Below are 6,576 nucleotides of genomic sequence, written 5' to 3'. Positions count from 1 at the left end.
ACCAGAACCGAGCGAAGCCGGGCGCCTTAGGAAAAAGTTCGGAGCGCCGATGTCGAGCTCAGTCTCGATCTCCATCAAATACCTCGGCTAAGGCCGGGATGCCCCGTGGTCGGTAGCACGTTCCCAGACCCCCCGGACCTCGGGAAGCGTTGCGGGTTGACAGTGCGTTCCCAGATCCCTCGACCCGCGTACGATCCCCTGACAGCTCGGGATGCCCCGAGTGCCGACGGTACGTTCCCAGACCCCTCGGCATTTCGAAAAGATGGGGTAATACCTTTGCGGCCCCCCGTGGCACCTCCTCGACTGCGGTCGGGATGCCTCGATAAGTCGACAGTGAGCTCGAGCTCCATCGACCTCGGGATGACAGGGTAGTACCTTCGCGGCCCCCGGATACATGTTCGTGGTCGACGAAAATGTTCGTGGTCAACGAAAATATTCGTGGTCGACATGTTCGTGGTCGACGAAGATGTTCGTGATCGACAAATGTTCGTGGTCGACAATACATGTTCGTAATCGACAAAAAATGAAGCGAAACTCGAGCAAAAGAGCGTCCTCAAAAGTTGGCCGAAGAGCAAAGCTGCCGAGCTCGGCGCGAGACGCTCGACTGTGCAAAAGGTACATATTGATCAGCATTTGCGCTGTTCCATTTGTTCTGTACCGATCGAATGCTTGAATAAAATTCCGAGCAGCGTCGGTGTGAACGCCCGGGTCAATCACCGCCTGGCCTCATCCGCCCTGAGCGCACTGCTCGACAGTGCGCCCCGGCTCGGTTTATACCCGCAGCTCCGCCCGCTTAGGTCGGGGGGTCCGACGATCCGCCTGGGCCGCTAGTGACCTCCGGTTATGGGGCTCGGCAGAATTCAATGCCGAGCTCGAGAAGCCTCGACAAGTCTAAATACCATATCATTGGTCGAAGGTCCGAGCAACGGAACTTGGAATCCGAGTCTGGGGACCTGGCAAATATGCCAAACCTAAGTCTACGTAATGAGTGTGGTTGATATCGCAGAGCCCGAATTCATAAATGAACCCAAAGAAACTTGGATTTCTAACTCAATTATACAAAGTTTAGAAAAGAGGATTCCCCGACAGCCCGAAGGCTGAGTACAAAATCGAGGCTCGGTCGTGCAACGAGCAAAGACCGCCATCCTCTACAAAGAGGAGGAAAAAGGTAGTCTAGGGGGCGGGGGCGGCGCCAACAGCCGAGGCCCCCCGGGCTCCGCTGTCCTCGGTAGCTCCGGGGGCTACCTCAGAGATTCCTGCGAGACCTTCGGCGGTGGCTGGTTCCTTCGCGGCGGTCTCATCCCGGCCTCCCTCCGCCACCCCTGGAGCAGCCTCGGGTGCTCCTGCCAGGCCTTCCTCGGCGGCGGCCTCGCCCTCCTCGAACCCCTCGACCCCCGCTCCTGGTTGAAGTCAGGGTAGAGCCGCTTCACTTGATTGCGGAAGTCGTTGAAGCCCTGGATGAGCCCGTTCACGCCCTCCTCTTCGAGCAGGCCGCGAAACTCTTCTGATTCATGGAAGCGTTGGACGGCGCTCTAGACCTACTCCTGAGCCTCCCTCTCCGGGGCTCCAAGTTGAGCTTGGAGCTCCTCGGCCTTGAGCTCTGCATTTTTTATCCCCTACTCGCGGACGATGAGCAAGGACTGTGCCTCAGACAAGCGAGCCTCGGCGGCCCGCAGCTCTGACCTAGTCAGAGCATGAGCGGCCTTTTCTTCCTCAAGCTCCACAGCCGCGATCTGGATCTCATCCTCAGTGGCCCCTAGCCTGAGTAAGAGCTCCTTCTTTTGGAGCTCAAGCTCCGCTACCTTTTTCTCGGTCTCCTCCTGCGCCCGTAAACACCGACGAGCTCGTTCCTTGTAATCCGCACCGATCGAGATCAAAGTCTCGATCTCATGGAGGTGCTGTAAGCGAGACAAATTAGGCCGAGAATAAAATTAGAGCATCAAAGCTAAAAGCGTAGGGAATAAGTGACAGTAGACGAAAGACTTACCCGAACGGTGGAGAGGCGAGTCGACTCCAAAAATTGGTTCAGGCTCATAGCCTGAATCTTCGCCCTGTCAGCTGGAAGGAGCGCGACGCGGAAAAGTTGCCGCGCCGTCTTGATATTCTCGAGGGCTGAGTCGCCCTCGGACACTGTCCACTCCACAACATAGGACCGCTTTTCTTGTTGGCCCTCGTTTTCCGGTGGGTCGGGAAGGCCAGACCTTGTCACCTCCTGCGAAGGCAGCCTCGGAGCCCCTTGGCTGCTGCCCGGCTCGGATGCCGGGCCCTCGGGTCGGACGGGAAGCCGACCAGGAATCTGCGAGATCGGCACTGGGCACACGAGCGCCGTAGCGGCCCCCCCCCCCCCCGAGCTTCCGGGCTCGGAGCTCGAACCTCCCCTTCTAGCAGCTTCAGAGGGGTCGACTCGAGGAGCGCTCTTATCGGCGGCCCCATCAGCCGAGACCTTTGCCTTCTTTTTTGGTTCGAGCCTTTCTCCTCCGAGCTCGGCAGCTCTCTTTCGAAACCGAGCATGCAAAGTTTCGCTCTTGGTCACCATCTTCGCAATATCTACAAGGACGAGCAAAATAAGTTCGCGAAATATTACGCAAAAAAAAAAAGAAAAATCTTTTTATTACTACCCTTACCCTGAGGACGCACCGAGTGATAAGTGCTTAATAATATATAATTTAGTTATCTTTCCATAGCACTTATCAATGCTTTTAAACTGATAAATACATATTTTACCATAAAATTAAATAAACATTGAAATGAATTTAAAATATGGTAAGAGGTAAATAATTCTTTTCTCAAAATAGATTCTAAACTTGTCTCTCTCCTGGTTGTAATCTTTCATGAAAACATATAAGGAGGAGATTGTGTTGACCCGATTTGGTAACCTGATGGAGTTGTAATCAAGCTAAGGTTATAATTAAATGGGTTTTGGTCCTGATTCGATCGAAAGTTATAATTAATTATGTATGGGGCAAAGGTTTGATTAACCCTTTTTATTAGGTCACGATCCGGTTTTTAGTCTTGTCTGGTCGAGTTTGATCTGAAGCAGCTCAGCAAGAATTAAATTTAAATGACAATGGGCGCAAGGACAAGTCAACCATCATGACCCACCTCAAACCCAAAGTCAATTCCCAACCAATTCCTTACCAGCTTTCATATAAAATTTATAAATTGAAAACAAAAAAAAAGAAGATAATTAATATAATAAAATAAATAAAAATAATTTCGGGGAGAATCACTGGATTCACTGTTCATATGAACAGTGTCCCGTAAAAACACTGTTCATATGAACAGTGGGAAATAATATAATAAAAAAATATAAATAAATAAATAAAATTGTTTCACTGTTTATCTCCTTCCTCCCTCTATCTATTCATCCCATGATCTCCCCTCACAGAGCGCCCCCTGCCCATTCCAGCCACGAGTCCCACGCGGTGCAGCCAGATCCAAATCCTCCGCCTCCTCTTCCGCCCGTGACGCCTCCGGCGTCTCTCCGTCGATCCCGCGGCCAGCCCTCTTCCCAGCAGCCGAGATCCAGCTCTTCCGCATCAGCCCGTTCCAGCCGCATCCAACGAGCACACCAGCGAGCAGCTCCTCCGTCTTCTCCGAGATCCGGCCGTTCGCGTTCCTCCCATCGATTCCCAGCTCCAATCCCTGTGATTCAGCCTTCACTGCGATCCCAGCCGACTGCATTCAACGACCCGGTAACCCAGCTCCTTCCGGATTGGCACCCGCTTCGAGCTCCATCTTCGTCCGAGATCATTCCCAGCATCACGCCCTCCTCCTCTCTCGGGATCCATCGCTGGTCTTCGGCGAACTATAAGAGGAAGACGAAGAAGAGAAAGGGGGGAGCGGGCTTCGACAGAAACAGGGGACCCCCTGTTTCGGTGAATAAAAGGAAGGAGAAAGCTGTGCGTGGAAGAAGAGAGAAGAGAAATAAAAAAAAAGAGAAAGAGGGGGGAGGAAAGAGAATGTTTTGTGATATTTTGGGAATAATGGGAGGTGGTCAATTTCATTTGGAGATGGGAGGTTGTCCGGAAGCCATGCTCGGCTAAACGTCTAGTCTAGGGCTGGATGAAGCCCTAGCGATGTATCAGGGCATTGTAGTTCTTACTCTTTTAATGTTTTTGGAGCTTGTTTAAATTCTAATTTTCAATGAAATATTTCTTTATGATATTTAAACTTTGAGCATGCTAGTTACTATTCATGTTTGCTAAAGTAGTCTAAGATGATCCATGCCTAGGAAGATGAGGTGTGCTGCACCCTAGATTAGCATACTTAGGTAGACACTTCATGCTACACCGAAGATGGATCTTCCTAACACTCTTTATGCTTTTATTTTAAAAGGCTTGTAGCCAATTTGCATGCCTCTCCAAAAGATAAAAATTAAGAACACAGTCCCTAATGCAATGCTACGCGGTGGATTCCAAACCCTAGATCTATCTACTTTGATAAATTTCAATTCATACTCATAGATTAATTTAGTTAAATCAAGTTAGCAAATCCTTCTTCTTGATTTATTTTTAAAAGAAAAATAACTTATTCTTCAATCCCTGTGGACCGACACCCGTAATCACTATCCTACAGGATACGTGCTATTGCGTGGTTTATTTTCAAAATTAAAAGAACCGATCAATTTTTGGCACCGTTGCCGGGGATTGCTAGCATAGTTATTTTTTCTATCATTAAAAAAAATTTAATTAATTAAATTTTTTTCAAATATATATATATATCTAAAATAAAATAAAAAAATTATTTTCTATTATTGTTACTTTTTTATCTCCTTTTTCTCTTCTACTATTTTTTTTTAATTTTTCTTTTGGTCTTATTTGATCAGGAATCGAAGAGGAGATCTGGGCTATCAAAAAGGAATGCTTTAGAGGTTTGCTTAAAAAAATTTTAAATTGCTAGAAAAATTTTCTTTGATAACCTCTAAATCTTTCTTATTTAAATTAATTATTAGCTTGAAATTTTGTGGTGATTGTTTGATTTTAATTTTAGCAAAAGTGTGAATGCATGCTTGATACACATCACCAATTAATCTGCACTTAGTAAGGGCAATCACCCCAATAAGATAAGAGCTGGATTTCATCACCGGATTCTTGCCCAACTTAGGTGAACTCAATCTCACATAGTGTCACTTTAATTAAAATCAATTAGACGTTGGCTCCTAGGGACATCCGAGCTCAATAGGACGAAGATCACCGAAAGTTGCACCAATTTCGCTCTGTGGCTTAGTTGATGTCTAGGCAAGCTTTGTCCCTATAAGGGAGACAGTTCATCTGTTCGAGGCAAGTGGATTTTAAGTGGGACCTTTGCGAATGCATCGTGACCCCTCCACTTACCTTGGAGCTTACCTGGTCAACTCGGTTCATTTGACCGGATTAAAGGCTTAGGTACCCTCTTCAAACCAGTTAGGAGCTGTCTAGTGATTTTAGGACAAATACAAGGATTGATGTGTTTATCTTTTATTGCATGCTTGACTGATCAAGTACTAGTGTATGCAAGGGAGTCGTTCTAGAGTACGTGACCTATTACCTTTTGACCCTGAAATAGAACGGACCCTTAGGAATATTCGAGCTGAGATCAGAACATTAGAATCATCCCCACCTCCTAAGATGGCTGAAGAACAACCCAAACTCCTGAGGGAGTACTTTACTCCCACCATTTACACTTCCCTATCTTGCATTCGATTACCTGAGGTAGCAGCGGTACAATATGAAATAAAGTCTAGTGTGATCCAAATGCTCCCATCTTTTTATGGGCTCACCAATGAAGACCCATATAAATACCTAGATGAATTCCTTGAGATTTGCACCACTGTCAAGATTCAGAACTTCACTGATGATGCTCTGAAACTTAGATTATTCTCCTTCTTCCTTAAAGATAGAGCCAAACAATGGCTGAATTCTTTAGAAGCCAACTCGATTCGTTCTTGGGATCAAATGCAACAAGAATTCCTAAAAAAATACTTTCCCATAGGAAGAACGAACCAGTTTAGACGTGCCATTACAAGCTTCTCCCAAACAGAGGGAGAAGAATTTCATGAAACTTGGAAGAGATTTCAGGACCTAATCCGTCAATGCCCTCATCATCAAATACCTAAGTGGCAGCTAGTGCAATGTTTCTATGACGGATTGACTGAACGAAACCGTCAGATGATCGATGCTGCATGCGGGGGGGCATTCATGCTTCAAAATGAGCATGAAGCATGGCAATTATTTGAAAATCTAAATGAAAACTCCCTCCACCATGCTTTCTGTTCTCGTCAAGCATCCCTGAGTTCTCAAAGAAAAGGGACCATTTGTGAAATAAGTCATTCTATGGATGTCACGACCCCCGCCCCGTTTCTGGCGGGCCGCCGCGACGGTCCTAGGGTGCGGGTAGGCATAAGGCCACCAGCCACCGCGTAGAACCCTACTATCTATCAATCATCAACAAATCTTGAAAAATTTGGCATGATGCATGCACAAAATGATCACTTTTTCTATAGTGACCTGTCAGGATTATCTCAATACATACAACACACTACCTGTCAGAGCAGCAATCACATAATCCGTCACATAATGAACCTGGACAATATAT

General features: G+C 47.0%; 1 non-coding gene across 1 annotated transcript; it reads right to left on the bottom strand.

The window, feature by feature from the left end:
- Positions 1 to 5,985: 5,985 nt before the first annotated feature.
- On the bottom strand, positions 5,986 to 6,091 carry LOC120107869. Its single transcript, XR_005509481.1, has one exon. It is a non-coding gene; the product is annotated as a small nucleolar RNA R71 (small nucleolar RNA).
- Between the last annotated feature and the right edge of the window lie 485 nt (positions 6,092 to 6,576).

This window comes from Phoenix dactylifera, unplaced genomic scaffold (genome assembly GCF_009389715.1).
Source record: "Phoenix dactylifera cultivar Barhee BC4 unplaced genomic scaffold, palm_55x_up_171113_PBpolish2nd_filt_p 001052F, whole genome shotgun sequence".
Lineage (NCBI taxonomy): Eukaryota > Viridiplantae > Streptophyta > Magnoliopsida > Arecales > Arecaceae > Phoenix > Phoenix dactylifera.
Note: the sequence above shows the minus strand (reverse complement) of the source record. Positions and strands in the feature narration are given on the sequence as shown.